This window comes from Chenopodium quinoa, unplaced genomic scaffold (assembly GCF_001683475.1).
Source record: "Chenopodium quinoa cultivar QQ74 unplaced genomic scaffold, ASM168347v1, whole genome shotgun sequence".
NCBI classification, from domain to species: domain Eukaryota; kingdom Viridiplantae; phylum Streptophyta; class Magnoliopsida; order Caryophyllales; family Amaranthaceae; genus Chenopodium; species Chenopodium quinoa.
In genome coordinates, this window is record NW_018744092.1 from 4,292,188 (window position 1) to 4,309,706 (window position 17,519).

The window sequence follows — 17,519 nt, forward strand, 5'->3', positions numbered from 1 at the left end:
AGAATTGAATAGGAAATTTGAATTGTTTGAATGATTAACGTATGATTGGTTGTATTGTTTTGCATTTGAGTCATCACCAAGTTTAAACTTGTTAATCACGTAAAGTGCAAGGTGGATGAGCAATAAAACTCTAGATTTGTGCACATCTAGAGTATTGACAAATAGGGGTTTGGGTTCACGAGGAATTAGCCGTGTACTTTAATTTTTAGAGGCCGTCTGATCTACGAGTCTCTTGTTTTCAAATACTTTTTAAAACTATAAGGAGTTAGATGAGATCTCATACTAGCTATGGCCACGGAGTCGCGCCCGACTGCCATTGGATGTTTATTGATGTTTTCGAAAGGAGGCATGGGATTTTTCTTTTATTGATGTTCCGAAACGGAGCATGGGGAGACAACCTTGTCTATTACTTAATCCAATCAATGAATGAATGAAATGAATTATTGTTAGTAATTGGTGAAGTCTTAGTAATGTTAACAGTTGAGGCATGTGTTTGAGTCAATAATTAAATTGTGTGTGCTGATTGATTTTTAGTAACATGCTAGGGATTCTGTGTTATATTTTGTAGCTTGTATGTACTCAGCGTTGCTGATTGCGTGCTTTTGTGTGTCTCTTTCCTGGTCATGGCCTTCGCCTTTCCAATGACCCTGTAATGATCCAATTTTTTAACTTGTAATATTGGGGAGCAGATTAATCACAAGTTTTTACATAATCAGGACTTGCTTCACGGTGGTGGGATTTTGAGTGGAGTGTTGGATATTTCCACAGTTTATTTCATTTCATAAGTTTGGATTTATCTTAACTCTAATTTGATTTATTTACTACTGTTATTGGGTTTTGAATAAGGGTCGTAATGGTTCCAACTTGTAAGACTAAATTTGGTTTTGATTATTGGTTTTGAAACTTATTTATAACTGAGTTACTTTTTTCGCTGCTAAAATTCTGAACTAGCCTTAACGTTTGAACACGTGGCGGTAGCACGTCAGTAATTCTTTTGCAAATTATTAAAGGTATATACAGGTTTTTAAGAGAGAATTATTGGGGTGTTACAGCTAGACCCACTAAAGGTTGTACTAACGAATTCATGAAGAAATAAGCTTCATCCATTTAAATTTTGGGTCTAATAGATATTTTCTTCATTTATTTTCTTAATTGCAACATATACTTTGACTTTTACATTATTATAAACTCCACTTTGGCTACCTTTAATGCTTTATAGTTAAAGAAAAATGTATATTAGACGTCGATCACTTAGCGTTGTAATTGGTTTTAAGGGGTTAGTGATTTTGTAACACAAGAGTGTTTGTAGGCTACTTGGAGTAGTCGAGTCACCAATACTTTGGGAGTATTATTGTGGGAACCTAAGTCTGGGACTTAAGTTGTGTCTGAGTGTAGCAAGTTTGGAACTTGTGAGAAGTGTCCAGGTGATAGGTGTTAGCTTGGAGCTATAGAAAGCCTAGGCGATCTAGAACTTGGGAAAAGTCCGGATAATAGGATTGTAATTTGGAATTACGTTTGGCCTATTATTGAATAGTGTTTGAGTTGCAAATCCCTTGAAGGATCGAGGTTTTTCTTCTAGTTTGGCCCTAGAAGTTTTCTCGTAAAATCTCTTGTGTACTTTTAAGTTCCATTGTGCATTTAGTTTTTAATTCCGCAAAAATTTGTCGAAGTAGTGCGCTGTCTGGAACCTACTATAATCCACCCCCCGCTCGTAGTAGTTCGTCTCAATTATCAATCTATTTTACCAAACTCGATGATCATTTGAACCGAATCCTGCTTCAAACTGGGTAAACCCATTTTTAAACCGACCTAGTTCAACCTAATTCGACTATAATTTGAACCGATAATGACTCGACCCGATTTCATCCGATCTTTTTTTTTTTTAATGAAACTTGTTTTCCGACTTAATTCAACCTAAATAGTTTATGATTTGAACTGATAATGACCTGATCCGATTTCACTCAATTTATTTTTAACTAAGACCCGTTTTCAAAACAACCCAGTTCAACCCAAATTGACACTACTAGAACTAGGCCGTTTTTCGAGGGAATCATTCCGACGGACGTAAATTCCGTCGGAAATTCCGAACTTTCCGACGGAATTCGGATCTGTCAGAAAATTCCATCGGAACGGGTCGTTACGACGGAAAAATTCCTCGGAATTCTTGCGACGGAAATTAATTCCCTCGGAATGTTAGGCTTCCGACGGAATATTCCGTCGGAACGTTAGTTTTCCTACGGAATTTATATCCGTCGGAATTTTCCTACGGAATAATCCCTCGGAAAACCCATACATTTTGACGGATTTTTTATCCGTCGGAACTTTATAATATATATATATAAAAAAAAAAAGCGGAACTTTCATGAACTTTCCCCTCTCCTCTTTCTCTCTCTTCTCCTTCTCTAACCTCCCTCCTTCTCTCAGATCCGCCTCTCTTTCTCTCTCTTCTCCTTCTCCTTCTCTTTCCTTCATTTCTCTCTCCTTCGCCCTCTCTTTCTCTCTCTTCTCCTTCTCCTTCCTTTGTTTCTCCTTCCTCCTTCTCCTTCCTCCTTCTCTCTCTCCTTTGTGCAACCAACGCCAAGCACCACCGTCGTTGTGCAACCACCGCACTACCACCGCCTTCTCAAGGTTTTTCATGTCGAATTCGACCATGAAAATCCTAGATCTAGAGTTTTCATGGTCGAATTTGACCTTTAAAACCCAAATTCAAGCTAATTTAAGGGTTTTGATGAAATTCAAGGTAAGTTGTCGAATTTTTTCGACTTTTTTAAATTTATGGGTTTTTTGTGGTTCGAATTTCTGGGTTTTTTTTGTTTTGAAATTTTCGGGGTTTTTTGGGTCGAATTTGTTCGTTTTTTTTTTTAACTTCTGGGTTTTTTGTGGTTCAAATTTCTGGGTTTTCTTATTTTGAAATTTTCGGGGTTTTTTGGGTCGAATTTGTGGGGTTTTTTGAGTCAAATTTTTTCGTTTTTTTTTTAAATTTCTGGGTTTTTTTGTGGTTCGAATTTCTGGGTTTTCTTGTTTTGAAATTTTCGAGTTTTTTTGGGTTGATTTCTGGGTTTTTTGGGTCGAATTCGGTGGTGGTGGGTGGTTTGGGTGGTTTATAGATCTGTGTGGGGTGGGTGGTGGGTGGTGGCGGGGGTAGGGTGTGTGTGGGTGGGGGTGGGTCAGGGGTGGGGTGGGGTGGGTCTGGTTTTGGGTGGGTCAGGGGTAGGGTGGGGTGGGTCTGGTTCTGGGTGGGTCAGGGGTGGGGTGGGGGTGTCTGGGACGTGGTGGGTGGTGTGGGCTGGTGGCCAGGGTGGTTCTGGGTGGGGATTGTGGTGTTTTTTTTTATTCACTTTTCCGACGGAATTTTCCGTCGGAATTCACCTCTTCCGACGGAAAATTCCGTCGGAAAATTTCCCCACCGACGGAGATTTCCGTCGGAAAATATCCCAGTCCGACGGGAAATTCCGTCGGAACCTTGCGACGGAATTTAACTTAAAGTCAACAAAAGCGCCGACAAAACAAAATCAGTCGGAAAGGTCTCTTCCGACGGAATATCGCAAAATACCTACAAAGGGTCTTCCGCCAATGCTTTCCGACGGAATTCCGTCGGAAATGGCCATTTCCGACGGAATTTCTGGGTTTTCCGACGGATTTTTTCCGTCGTTAATTAACTGTTTTCTAGTAGTGTGATTGTTAGGGGTGAGCGTAACAGAATACCCTGTTAAAATTCATGGAACCGGAAACTATATTCCGTAGGTTCCTGGAAAATGAAAACCGGAACCGGAACTTGCAGGTTCTAGTTCAAGTTCAGGTTCAGGGTACCCTGACTTTTCATTTAATTAGTACTTTTTTAAAAGATTATTTTAAAAAAATATGGTTAATCAAAAATTTAAAGCTCTTACAACTCACTAATGGAGCAAATTAAATCTCAATAATTGACAAATTTAATAAGTATATTTATAAATTGTTATTATTATTTTTTTTAATTTAAGCTTGAATTGATGTATGATTTGGACTTAATTTATATATTTTATTAGGTTATAAAGTATTCTACAAGTTCTAATTCCAAAAAATTGAGAACCTGAACCAGAACCTGTTACAACAGGTTCTCAATTTTATTATTCGGAACCAAAATCTCTTGTACAGGTTTTGGTTCCGATTCAGGGTACCCTGATTTTTTGCTCACCACTACCGATTAGGACCTGAATTGATTACATTCCGACCCGATTAGGACCGGATCTAATTTGACCACAAACCCGCTTTATACTGGTAAAATCCATTTTCAAACCGACCCAATTCAATCCAGATTGATTATGACTCAAACCAATTACAACTCAACCTGGTTAGGACCTGACTAGAATAGAAACCTCAATAAAAAAAATTACCCAAACCGAACCGAACCGACCCAATAACATTTAAAACCAACTATAATCAATCCATTAATTGTTTCAACCCGTTATAAACTGAAAACCGACAAACCAAACTCAAACCCGAAACTGAATAGTATACTAGATTGACACCCCGGCACCGAATGATATTGTTGCATTTGTTTCAATCCAAATTTCACAAATCCAAAAAAAAAAAAAAAAAAAAAAAAATGTTACACATGTTCCAACTTTCTTTAATTGGAAGTGAGTCATATTACTCTTATACTTCATCCGTTTTCTTTTAAATGTCACACACTTTCTCATTACGCAATTTGAGGTAGGGCTGAGCCAAACTATCTGATTATCCGAAAATCCAAAAATCCGATCCGCATCCGATCCAAAAACATTTTCGGATCGGATATCGGAATTTCGGATTTTGGATATCCGAATATCCGAAATGATCCGAAAGTAGCAAACTTAAAAATACCTCCCATTCTTTAAAAAAACCCCTAATTAAATTACAGCCGCCCATTTCTTTTCTCTCTCCTCCCTTTTCTCCTCTGTCACGCATCTTTTCTTTCTCCTCCCTTTTCTCTCTCCTTCCTTTTCTCTCCCTTTCTTTTTCTCTCTCCTCTTAACTCCATACGACCATACTGCATTTTTTATTTTTTTTCTTCTCTATCCTCTTATGTCCATACTCCACAACAACAACACCGAGCAACACCGGCGGTTGCCAACAGCGACCAACAGCAACACCGAGCAACACCGGCGGTTCCCAACAACGACCAACAATAACACAAATTGTGGCCAACAGCAACACCGACACCGACGAGGCTGTAATTTCAGATCTAATTTAATTTAGGTTAGAATTTGGATGTAGTTTTTTTTTTTCAAATTTCAGATTTTAATTACTTGCATTTTTTTTATATAATTGTAATTTTAGATTATATTAAGTTTAGTTCAAAATTTTAGATAATTGATCATTTTTGTAATTTTGGATTATACATTTCAGATTTTCATTGCTTGGTGCGTGGTGGCTGCATGCCGATTGTTGGTATTGTTGGGCGAACAAGAGCACAATCGCATAGAGCAGCCATATATAGATTATAGAAGCAATTTTTTTTAAGGAAATATAGAAGCAATTTATAGAAAGGGTCGGATATTGGATATCCGGTTATCCGATCCGAAAATTTCGGATATCCGAAAATCGGATATTCAAAATTTTTGGATCGAATATCGGATATCAAATATCTGGATTTTCGGATACGGATATCCGATTCGTGCTCACCCCTAATTTGAGTAAGAGTTTAGACAATGTAAACAGACAAATCAATAAAATTAATTCATACACGTACTACCTAACCCTTCTGTAATCATGGTGTTCAAATTATTTTGTAAAACTCACTCATTTACTTATTTTAATCAACACCCAAAAAAAAAAACAAAATGTCCAAAAAGTATATTGCATAACTTGTACTGTATTTAAAAGAAAACAAAGAATTTAATTCTTGTATCGAGAATTTAGATCTCTTAAGGGATGATTGTAAGTGCTGAATGGCTATTATCTATAAAAAAAATATTAAAGTAATTACCGCTGACATCATAACTATCCATGTGGCAACTTCTTAAGAATAAATTTTCCCTCCAAAACTATTATTGACATCATTCTTTTTTTTTTTTTTTTTAATTTCAAGATTTAACTAATATTTGAAAATGATAGATTAATTATACATTTTTCTAAAATCTTTTATAACTAAACTAAATATACAATTTATATTCCTATTGAGTAAAAATAATTGACGATTAGTCTATTTCACTTTTTTTTTTCCTGCTACATAGTATATATATATATATATATATATATATATATATATATATATATATATATATATATATATATATATATATATATATATATATATATATATATATATATATATATATATATATATATATATATATATATAAACAATCTCCTACATTTTATTAGTGATTGTAGAGTTTGAATTTTTCAGTCTTTATTAATTCTTCAAATTTTCTATAATGATAAAAAACGAACGCTAATATTTTTAAAATTTTACTATAGTTATGAAGATAATTAGAATATTTAACATCATGTCCTTCATTTTAGCTCAATTAATCTAACAATTTGTTAAGTTTTACTTAAAATATTTATATTTCACACTAACAAGTAATTTTTTTATTATTAAAACCGTGTATCGCACGGGACTAACCTAGTTATTTAATGAATCAACCCTCCCTATTCCATTAAAAAAAAAACAAAAAAAAATAGTCGTATAAATTTGGATCATTTAGTAACTTGTTTGGCAATTTAGAAGCTTTTATACTATTGGGCCTTTGAGGCCAATTTACAATTTCTGGACCCATAATGGTAAAGGCGTTTTGGCAATTGAACATACAGTACATAAATGTTACCTTAGGTTTGCATACTTTTATTTCTTCCAATCCCTAATTTCAATTCCAAGCTCCTTCAATTTGCCTCTTTCTCAGAATCTGTTGCACTTGTATAAGTTGTATATTATCATCAAATTGGTTGATTTTAAATTGGGATTGGTAAGAATCTTAACTTTTATTTGTTAATTAATGGTTTAAATTATTTGCAATAATTATAATGAACAAGTTGAATTTGTAATTTATAGGAAAATGGAATTGCAAGGGGATGCTTTGATAGAGATCCTGGCTCGATTACCAATGAAGTCGTTGATCCGATTCACTATTGTATGTAAGTATTGGCTTGATATCATCTCATCACCTAAATTAGCAACCAAACACTATGCTACTCGTGTTTTGCAAAATCATGATGAAAATGATTCGGTATTAATCCTATATCCACCAGCTTGTTCCATTTCAATTTTATCTTACAAAAACCTCGCTTTTGAAACTACCTTCAACTTAGACCCGCCATTGATTATGACCCAGCTCGGTTTAATTTCTATCATCGTGATGTAATTTCTGAATTCCGCATTTACGACCCTTGTAATGGCATGTTCCTTGTCTCTTTCGTCAAAGATGAATTTGTGTTTATTATGTGGAAAACTTGGGCACCGTGCCGGGCCGGGCCGCCGCGAGCCGTGCCTGGCGGGCCACGAGCTGGTTCGTGACGTGCCGGTCGTGCCGGCGGGCCCAGGATTTCGTGCCGTGCCGTGCCGGCCATTTTCACAGGCCAGCCCACGGCACGACACGGCCCTCGTGCCTGGCGGGCTCGTGCCGTGTCGGCCACGTGCCGGCCTGCGGGCTGGTGCAGTTTTCAAATATATATATATATATATATATATATATATTTTTAACAACATTATAAATTAATAAGTTTATAATGTATATAAGTTATAAAATTATAATTATAAGTTTTATAAAGTTATAACTTATAAGTTATAAGTTATTAAGTTATGAATTTTATAATTATAAGTTGAATATTTATGTTTTATAATTTGTATATTCAATATTTATATTATATATTTACTTTATACTATTACTTTAAAATTTAATGTTTATGATTTATTAGTAATTGGTATAATTTTATTTTTTTTAATATGAATTTACAAATTGTAACAAAACGGGGAAAAAAGGCAAATTAGACTTTGGATGTGAATAGTGCGTACTTTATATTATTATTACTTGAGTTGAGAAAATTGTACAATGATAACAATGATAAAAATCATACAATGATGGTATTAAACAAAAATTGGAAAATGATAAAATTGATATTTTTAAAATCGTACAATATACAATAATTGTCTATTCTTCTTCTCCTTCTTCTTGCTCGTCTTCGTCTTCGTCTTCGCCTTCGCCTTCAAGGTCATCGGCTAGTTGCATAGATTGGGAACTAGCCGAACCCGAACCGGAAGCGGAGGTTCCTTCTTCGTTGTCGTTGTGGTCGTAAAAACGGTCTTGTGAGCGATTTTCCGCATCCAACCAATCTTTGAAACACACGCACATTTCTAGTGTTTCGGGTTTTAGACTTGTTCTTCTATCGTCTAAAACCCTTCCGGATGCGCTGAGAGCTCGTTCGGAGGCGACGGAGGAAACTTGGATAGCAAGAATGTCTCGTGCCATTGCCGCCAAAGTTGGATGCTTCGAGCTTTGTTGTTTCCACCATGCAAGGAGGTCGAGGCTGTTTATCTCATCGTCGTCCATGCCTTTGGTGAAGTCGTAACTCAAGTACATCTGCAACTCCGAGACGTCGCTTTGCGTTCTCCTGATTGATGAATCACCTGAAAACCTTGAAATCAAGTTAGTAGCTTGTGAAAATAAATGTTTGGCCTTCTTACTTACGTTTTTGGATGGTTGGGAAGGCCCTGAGCGAAGAACGGTGCCATATTTGGCTTCATAGACTCTATATAAAGCAAAAAACTGATCCTTCACATTAGTCTTATAGTTTTCTACATCATCGTCAAGAAACATGCATTGAAAGTAAATGTCAACTAACATAAATGTGTTTTCATACTTTTGCCTAGGATCTAATATGGAAGCAAAAATATAAATCAAAGGAATCTCACTATAATATTTACGCCACTTTTTTTCCATTGCTGGAAGATACTGATCATAATCACTTTGATGGCGATGATCAACGAAAAGTTGGGCGAGTAAGCATGCATTAGAAAGAAAGTTTTGAGCACAAGGATTGTAAACAGTAGAAAAACAATACGTCATGTTATATAATAACTGTAAAAATTGCATATATCTTTCACGTTTATTCCAATCATCATCATACAAAGCATTTTGTGGAAATTTTTGGTTGTAAAATAATGTTAACGGGCCCTTGTACTCAATTGCCTTTGTTAACATGTCATAGGTGGAATTCCACCTAGTTGGGCAATCTGTTCTAATTTTTATTACCCTTATCTTTTGTTGTTTTAGAAAACTCTTCCATTCTTGGTATCTCATGTTAGAGCTATTTATAGACATAATAGCATCTCTGATTTTGCTGTAGTATGGGCCAATTGCCCGAACTCCATCCTGTACACATAAGTTAAGTACATGGCAAACACATCTAGTATGAAGAGCTTCACCGTCTAATAGTGCATCGGTTAAGTTTTGTTTGATAAGATTAGCTGTGTATGTCATAGAGGTTGCATTATCAAAAGTCATAGACATCATTTTATCTCGAAGGTTGTATTCGTCTATTGCTTGCATTAAATGGTGAGCAATGTTAATGCCGGTGTGTGGGTATTTCAGCATTTTGAAATGTATTATTCTTTTTTGTAACATCCATTGATCATCTACCCAATGGCAAGTCACACATAAATAGTGATATTTATAACCACTATCCCAAGAATCGGCTGTTAAAGATACTCTACAGTTAAGGTTACTCAATTCGGCTTGTAACCGGACTTTGTACTCTAGGAAATTTTTCATTGCGGCGGAACGAACGGTTTTCCTAGAGATTCTTTTATGTTGGGGTTGTAGTGCTTTGTTAATATAGGTGTTGAATGCGTCACTTTCCGAGAAAAGAAAAGGTTGTTCGGCGTGTACTATCATTTTTCCTAGTTCATCCCTATCCCTCTCATAGTTGTATGTAAAGCCGTATGGATGGAATTGGGAAATTTTGGGCTGGATTGGATCACTAGCTGGTTTTGCACAAGCTTCCATGTGTCTAGATAAGTGTCCCGTCCCGTTTTTGGTAACTGCCGTGAATACACTATTACATGTTTTACATTTTGCCCATTGTTCACCATCTTTACTTAGGACAAAATAACGCCATACCTCACTCCTTCGGTTTTTCAAAAGTAGCATCTCAGTTTCGGTTAACCATTCATGATGTGTGTGATGGTTAGTAGTGGGACTAGTGGGAGTGGCAGTAGAAGGGGTAGAACCGGAGGGAATTCGGGTACTTTCTTGGCTACCTTGGCTAGAACAATAGTTTTGTTGATCACCGATATAATTAGGTGGAAATTGGTATGGTGGTAGTGGAAATTGGTTTAGTGGTGGTGCTGGAAATCCCAACGTATTATATGGCTCATAGCCCGGGGGGAAGTAAATGGGGTCATTGGTTTGACTCGTAATTTGGGGGCTCGTTGTATTTGGTGGTTCCCTAGAACTACTACTACGGATAAGTCGGCCTTTCCCCCTAGACCTAGATGATGGGTTGTTCGATGCCATAATTAACAATTAATTTTTTAATAAAAAGTGGTTAACTATAATAATAATAATTAATAACAACAATTTTAACAATAAAAATATCAATAATAATAATTAATACCAACAACTATAACAATAACAATAACAACAAAAATAAATAATAACAACAATTGTAACAATAATAATAATTAATAACAACAATTATAACAACAACAATAACAATTAACAACAATAATAATTAAACAAGATTATTCTAATAATAACAATAAAACAATAATAAATTTAAGATTAGTTTAGATCTTACAACCGCGCTTCAACGCTCCACTAATTACGATTACGAACTTTTTAATTTTTTTCCGATATTAGGAAAATAATTAGAGAATTTAAGAGAATAATTAGAGAATTTAAGAAAATAAGGATTATTAGAGATTTAGAGAATATAAGAGATAAGAAGAAGAGATTGTGATTTTGTGATTTGGGAATGAAATGGAGGTGAGTATTTATAGAATTTTTGGGGAGCAAATTGGCAAAAAACTAGCCGTTTTTAGCCGTTTTTTTGGCTTATTAAGGAGCTAGAATAAACGGTAACATTACCGTTGGCCCGCGGGCCGTTCCGGGCCGTGCCTGCGTGCCGTGCCTGCGGGCCAGCACGGCGGGCCATGGCCGTGCTCGTGCCGGGCCGTGCCTGGGAATTCTCAACCCTGTCCGTGGCACGGCCCGTGGCACGGGAGTTGAACTTCGTGCCGTGCCGTGCTTGAATTCGGGTCGTGCCGGGCTGCGCCGAACGGCGGGCCGTGTCGGGCGGCACGCGGGCCAACCCGGCCCGTGCCCAGGTTTATGTGGAACCTGGCTACTAGAGAAATATTTAGACTCCCTTCCATAGATAGTTTTCGATTCCCATGTCGGTATGGGATTTGTTAAACATTGCCCACAAATTACTACATAAAGCCCACAAAATTCACTTGGTGTGACAATATTGCCCTTAACCTAAAAAAAAACACTCACACCCTCATCACTCAAACTCTCATCGCTCATCTTCTATGAACCTCTCTAAAAAAAAAAAAATTTCAAACAACGGCAATGTCGAGGCGGCAAGGCAAGGAATTGGCGGCGGCGGCGGAGGGAAGGAGGTCGCAAGGAGGCAAGGTACAATTTGTAAAAAAAAAAGGAAAAACCGCCGTGACGGAGGCGGGGCGCGCTGGCTGGACGCCCAGCAAGCGGTGGTGGCGCCAGCTGCAGACGCCGCCACCAGTAGGCTGGCGCCTGGGCTGGACGCCATAGCCACGGTTGTGGCGTTTATTCAAGGCGCCGCAACCGTGGCCTTGGCGTCCAGCCCAGGCGCCAGCCCACTGGTGGCAGCGTCTGCAGCTGGCGCCACCACTGTTGGCTGGGCGTCCAGCCAAGGCGGCCCCCCCCCCCTTTTTTTTTTTTTTTTTTGAAATAAAATATTGTTTTTATTTTTTTTTATTTTTTTTTTGTGTAATATATTTTTGAAATGTTTTTATATTTTGTTGTTTATTTTTATAAATTTTTTCAATTTTGTCATATTTTTTCTATGTTTATATTTTGTTTACAATTATTTGTATGGTTTTAGTTTATTTGATTTGGGAGTGGTAGCTATTTTTCGTATAAATTTTTGTATGTTTTATATATTTTAAAATTTTGTGTAGAATTTACTGGGTCGTCATGGTGCGGGGAAGAATGTAGAGCTTCTTAGTAGAAGCTATTCGGTGGAGAGGTCGGGGCATAGACATGTCAGATCCCGTGGTATTTCGGCCTCAGCTCGTAGAGAACGGATCCACCGTCGGGATGAGGATGACGATGATGATGCTGAGGAGGGTGACCAGGAGGAGGAGCAGGAGGAGGGCGCAGATGAGGATGAGGATGTGGACGATGGCAGTGGATCGTATGATGATTACGGTCCATTCAGTCAGAGGGTTGATGACATGTACGAGACACATATGGTGGAGGTGCGTAAGGGTAGGGGTGGTAGGTTTGTTAGTAGATCTGGCACATCATCTGCGTCCACTGTATCTGGGGCAAGCAGGAAACGGTCGAGGGCCGGTAATGATTCTTGGGTTGTTAGGAGTGAGGTGCCCGGTGGGCCTGTTGACGGGAGTATGATTCCTAGCTTTCTAGGACACATAGCTGCCCGTATTTGGGAGGACCGGGAGAAGCCTTCAGTTACGGGGTTGTTGAAATGTCATACCCGGGAAAAGACTTGTAGCTTTTTGCGTACATGGGCTGAGGCTTGGCCGGCGGAGAGCGAGATGTTCGAGCGACTGGAGGGCACTGGGGTGAATCACGTTCCTGCCACCATGCACGATAAGATTGACAGTACGCTGATCACGGCTTTTATTGAGCGATGGCAGCCGGATACAAACTCTTTTCACCTTCCGTTCGGTGAGATGACGATCATGTTACATGACGTCGAGGCCATTCTGGGGATTCGTGTTAAGGGTAAACGACTTTGTGCTGTGGCTGATGCGGATCAGGCAGATTTGCTGGCTGAGTTGTTGGCGGTGGACAGGGCTGCACTGTACACCGAGGCGCTAGGTGTTTGGGAACACGGAGGTGTGAAGATCGCATCCGTGTTGCAGCGGTGTTTGTACCCCAGTGCACGTAGGACGCACGACGCACAGCGGAGTGCTTATGTTTTTCTACTCCTCGGATGTACCTTGTTTCCGGATAAGAGCGGCGGAAACAAGCTCAGGCCACGCGACATAGTGGAGGCGTGTGACCCCGACAGTGTAGGCCAGTTTTCCTGGGGATCGGCTACGTTGGCGTATTTGTATCGCCAACTAGGATTTGCGAGTCGGGCTGACGCGGCAGGTATCACTGAGTGTCTGACTCTATTGCAGACCTGGATATACGAGTACTTTCCTGCATTACGACCACATCGTGACCCAGTTCCTATTGATGAGGGGATGCCGCGTGCTTGTGCGTGGAGTTCGCGCTCGGAGAAGAAGTCCGTTGACCGCCTCCGATCGATACGGTTATTGCTGGACAGGCTGTCCCCCTTAGAGGTAACGTTTATAAATTGTTTCTACATTTTATTATTTGCACATATTATATTCATGTTATTAAATTTTATATGTTGTTATTGTACAGGTGAACTGGCTTTCGGCCCGAACCTTAGTGTTAGGGTACCCAGGACCCTGTACACGGGACTCATTCAGTATCGTGAGATCATCGAGGCGTACATGCCCCAGCGTTGTCTTCGCCAGCTTGGATTTGTCCAAGTTGTCCCTCCTCCCCCGGCATGCCCGATGAAGGCGGTCCGACCTGCATCGTCGAGGGACTACGTCGTGCAATGGCCGGATATCATGACCGGGACGTGGGACCAGTTTCCGATGGTGGCCCGCTTATGGACTGCGGAGTTGCAGCGGCCGCCCTCTGGGGTTACTCCCATGTGTGACCATTACTACATGGAATGGTTCAACCGGTATTCGCACCCGAGGTTGATCGCAGATCTCGACCACAGCGATGATGATTATGTGCCACCGCCTACTGCCACGGAAGCGGTATGTCTTATATTATATTTATCGTTGTCTTTTAATTAAGTTTTATATGTTGTTATTGTATTTCATCTTCTGTTTTTTGTTGTATGTAGTGGATGGGAAAGATAATGCATGACGTACAGAAACTCTCTCTTGAGAAGGACAGCATGAGTGCAACAGGGAGAGCTGTTGTTGATAGTCTGGAACAGACCCTTGCGCAGTGGGAGTCGTCGTCGAGGAGGGATTACTGATGGTTTTGTCATTTTATTTATAGAGCATTATGTTGGACATTATGTTGTAAGATTGTAACATTTTAGATTATTCTTTTAGCTTCCAACTTAAACATATTATCAGTGTTGTTTTTAAATTTTGATATAACCGTTCGTGGATCCGCGCAACTTACCCATGCAACATATAGAATGCAGTAAGCAATACAATATAAAATATTAATGTTCTCATTAAAAGAGCAACGTACAAATAAGATTACAAATAAAGAATGTAAACATGAAAAACTAAAATGCAGCTAGGGTGTTCCATTCGTGGATCCGGTCATGATATAGCGCATCCCAACCCTCTGCGCTCGCTGTGCGAATGTTGTACCACCGAGGTATAATCGGTGGCACTGGAAAATCGGTTGACATGTCTAGTCGGATGAAATGTCTGTATGACGACCCAAGAAACGCAATAGCTAGCTCTCTGACCGGTGTGGTGACAGTCTCACGCGACCGCCAAGGGAGAACCGTGGTAAAAGGATAATAATCTTGACTATGCACTCCCAGGCCGAAATGCATGACTGCGCATTTGTAAATGTTTGCAACGACAAACAGATCTAGGGGCGCGTCAAAATAATGATTTTGGCCGCAAGGTCCACCTCCCCACCGGATACGCCGCAGAGCGCCATCCAAGTCATCCTGGTACACATGACGATAAACATTTCGGTTAGAGGCAATTTCGCTGTACATCAACTGACGCACCAAACCGTAGTTGTCTTCGCCCATTTGAAAAACATCAGCCACGACCCGGAATCCGCAGTTACCATCTCCGATTACATCATTCCACCCTTCCAAGTACGACATGATGATCGCAGGTATCCTTTCCTTGTACGGAAACTGATCAACATCGTTTCTTCCTATTCACCATATAATTATAGACAGTTAAGAAGGCAGGAGTAACACTTTAAAACTATGTGCAATAAAAACAACCAAAACGTACCAGTTCTCAGGGGCATATTCACAGACGATGAAGATTGACTACGACTAGATGACGATGTCCGACCACGAGAACGACCACGACCAAGACCACGGATATACTCAAACGCACTCCTGTTCCGCCGTTGTCGACCTCGAGGACGGTCAACTCCTTCGGGTTCCTCATAATCTAAGGTAGACGGGTGGAACATGTCATGAAGTACATGAGTAGCGTCACGAATAATAGAAGGATGGCTGGAGGACACTCGGTCGTACATCGAACGAAACTGCTCCAACTCCTCCTGTTCACGGTCGGCCGTTTGAGTGTCTGCATGCTCACCAATAACAAGCGTCCTCCAGAATGAATGGACCTGATCAACATGTAACGACGCCCTTTCTTCTGTAATAACGCGGTGAATGGTGCATGCGCAAGGTAATCCATGAGTTACTGAAATAGTACACCCACACCGAGTATACACTTCGTCAGCCAAGTCCCTCACCCTGTTCAGCTCAGTGAGAATCAACCCCAAGCAGTAGTGCGACACACGACCTTGGAGAATATTAAATATAAAATGGCTATACATTGTACCATGTCGTCGTCTGGAGTCCTCTAGAGAGTTCCTGAGGTCGTTCTTCTGAGTTTCAATTGACTTGTTCAGTCTAGCGAACAGTGTATCCAAAGCAGCGGTCGATGAATCAATCCGGTCCTTGGTAGCTCTATGAGCGCTCTCAACTCTACATGTTGTAGTGTTCCCAAAATGAAGTACCTGGTTTGTCCAATATTTGACAAACTTTTCCCTGTGAGGGACCCATTGACGCATCACATAGTCCACCAGTGCCGGACACCACTGGTACGAATCCCTGAAGTTAGCCAATGCTCGCTCATACGCTTCCTCTGTGGTAGCCTGTAGGATCTTCCGCCACTTACCATTCACCAATCTCTCTGCCATTTCCAAATTCTTCTTGAAAAGGTTGTAGGCTTTCACTTTCACGCAGTTGTTGATGTGCCATGTGCACAATAAGTGGTTCGATTCGGGAAACAGCTCTGCTATGGGGGCAAAGAGACCTCCCTCACAGTCGCTGACGATGGCTGCTGGATGAACATTAGGCCCGATGTAGTTTCTCAGCTTTTCCAACACCCAATAATAACTTGGAGCCGTCTCATCCTTGATGATTGCATGACCAATCAGAAAGTTCTGGTTCGTTGGAGTCATCCCCATGATCTCAACCAGTGGGAACTTGTACTTGTTTGTCTTGTACGTTGAGTCGATCAAAATCACAAATGGCCAAGACTTGATCATATCAGCACAATCAGGATGCACAAGGAAAAGATGAGTCACCTCCGTTGTATCTTCATCAGAATCAAACTAGAACAGGTAACCACGTGATTGTGCCTGGTGTAGCAGCTGCTGTATAGGGTTCCTTCCCTCTGACCGTTCAAACCTGAGTTGCTGTCTGACGTTGTAGATGTGTCTTCGGTTTGGATGGTCTTCTGGAAATTTCTCTAACACAGATGCTAATATTTTAGCAGGCTTCACTTGAGCATCACTCATTTCTTTCACAACTAGTTTCGCAGCAGGACTTAAGCCGCTCAGTTGTCGATGACCCTCTTCATATGCTATCATCTCATGGTTGTGATACCCCCATTTAGAGTAACCAATCACTTCCCAACCGTCACGACTCCGTAGTTGTCGAACCTTTACTCTGAACTCACACCCACAACCTTTCCGCTTTGTATCAAACCGAGTGGCTGTACGAAAATCTCTTTCTTCTCTTTTGCGATAACGGTCACATCTCAAAATGCGATCCATTCTACCATCCCGTTGAGATTTATGAGTTACTACTACCAAGCAAAATCCAGCTGCAATTGCAACATGTTTTGCCCAATCAATCGCCTGTTGAGCTTCTTCGAATGGACCATCATGTCCAAATATCCCACTGTAATCATTTCCGTCTCCACCATATTCCTGCATCAATTATATATTACAATAAATACATTTAACGGATAATACATTTAATTTCTATATTTACACAGAATTAACACAAAAAATAGCATAATTATATATAATCAAACTTAATTTTTATAAAAACCCAATTCGAATTTTCAAACTAAATTTAAAAATATACCATTTCGAATTTTCAAATTTAATTTAAAAAAAACCTATTTCGAATTTTCAAATTTAATTTAAAAAAAACCCATTTCGAATTTTTTTAAAAAATCATTTTCGATTTTTTTTAAAAAAAAAAATTAAATAAAAAACAACAACAAAATCAAAAAAGAAAAAAAAAATTAATTTATAAGGGTGGCGTCTGCCAGGGCTGCCACAGCCACTGGACTGGCGCCTGGCAGGGCCGCCTCAGCCAGTAGAGTGGCGCCT

General features: G+C 39.6%; 1 long non-coding RNA gene across 1 annotated transcript; it reads left to right on the forward strand.

Moving 5' to 3' along the window:
• The first annotated feature begins 6,746 nt into the window (after positions 1–6,746).
• Positions 6,747–12,172, forward strand: LOC110692074. The gene is made up of 3 exons (XR_002505378.1): positions 6,747–6,929; positions 7,016–7,098; positions 12,125–12,172. It is a non-coding gene; the product is annotated as an uncharacterized LOC110692074 (long non-coding RNA).
• The last annotated feature ends 5,347 nt before the right edge of the window (positions 12,173–17,519 follow it).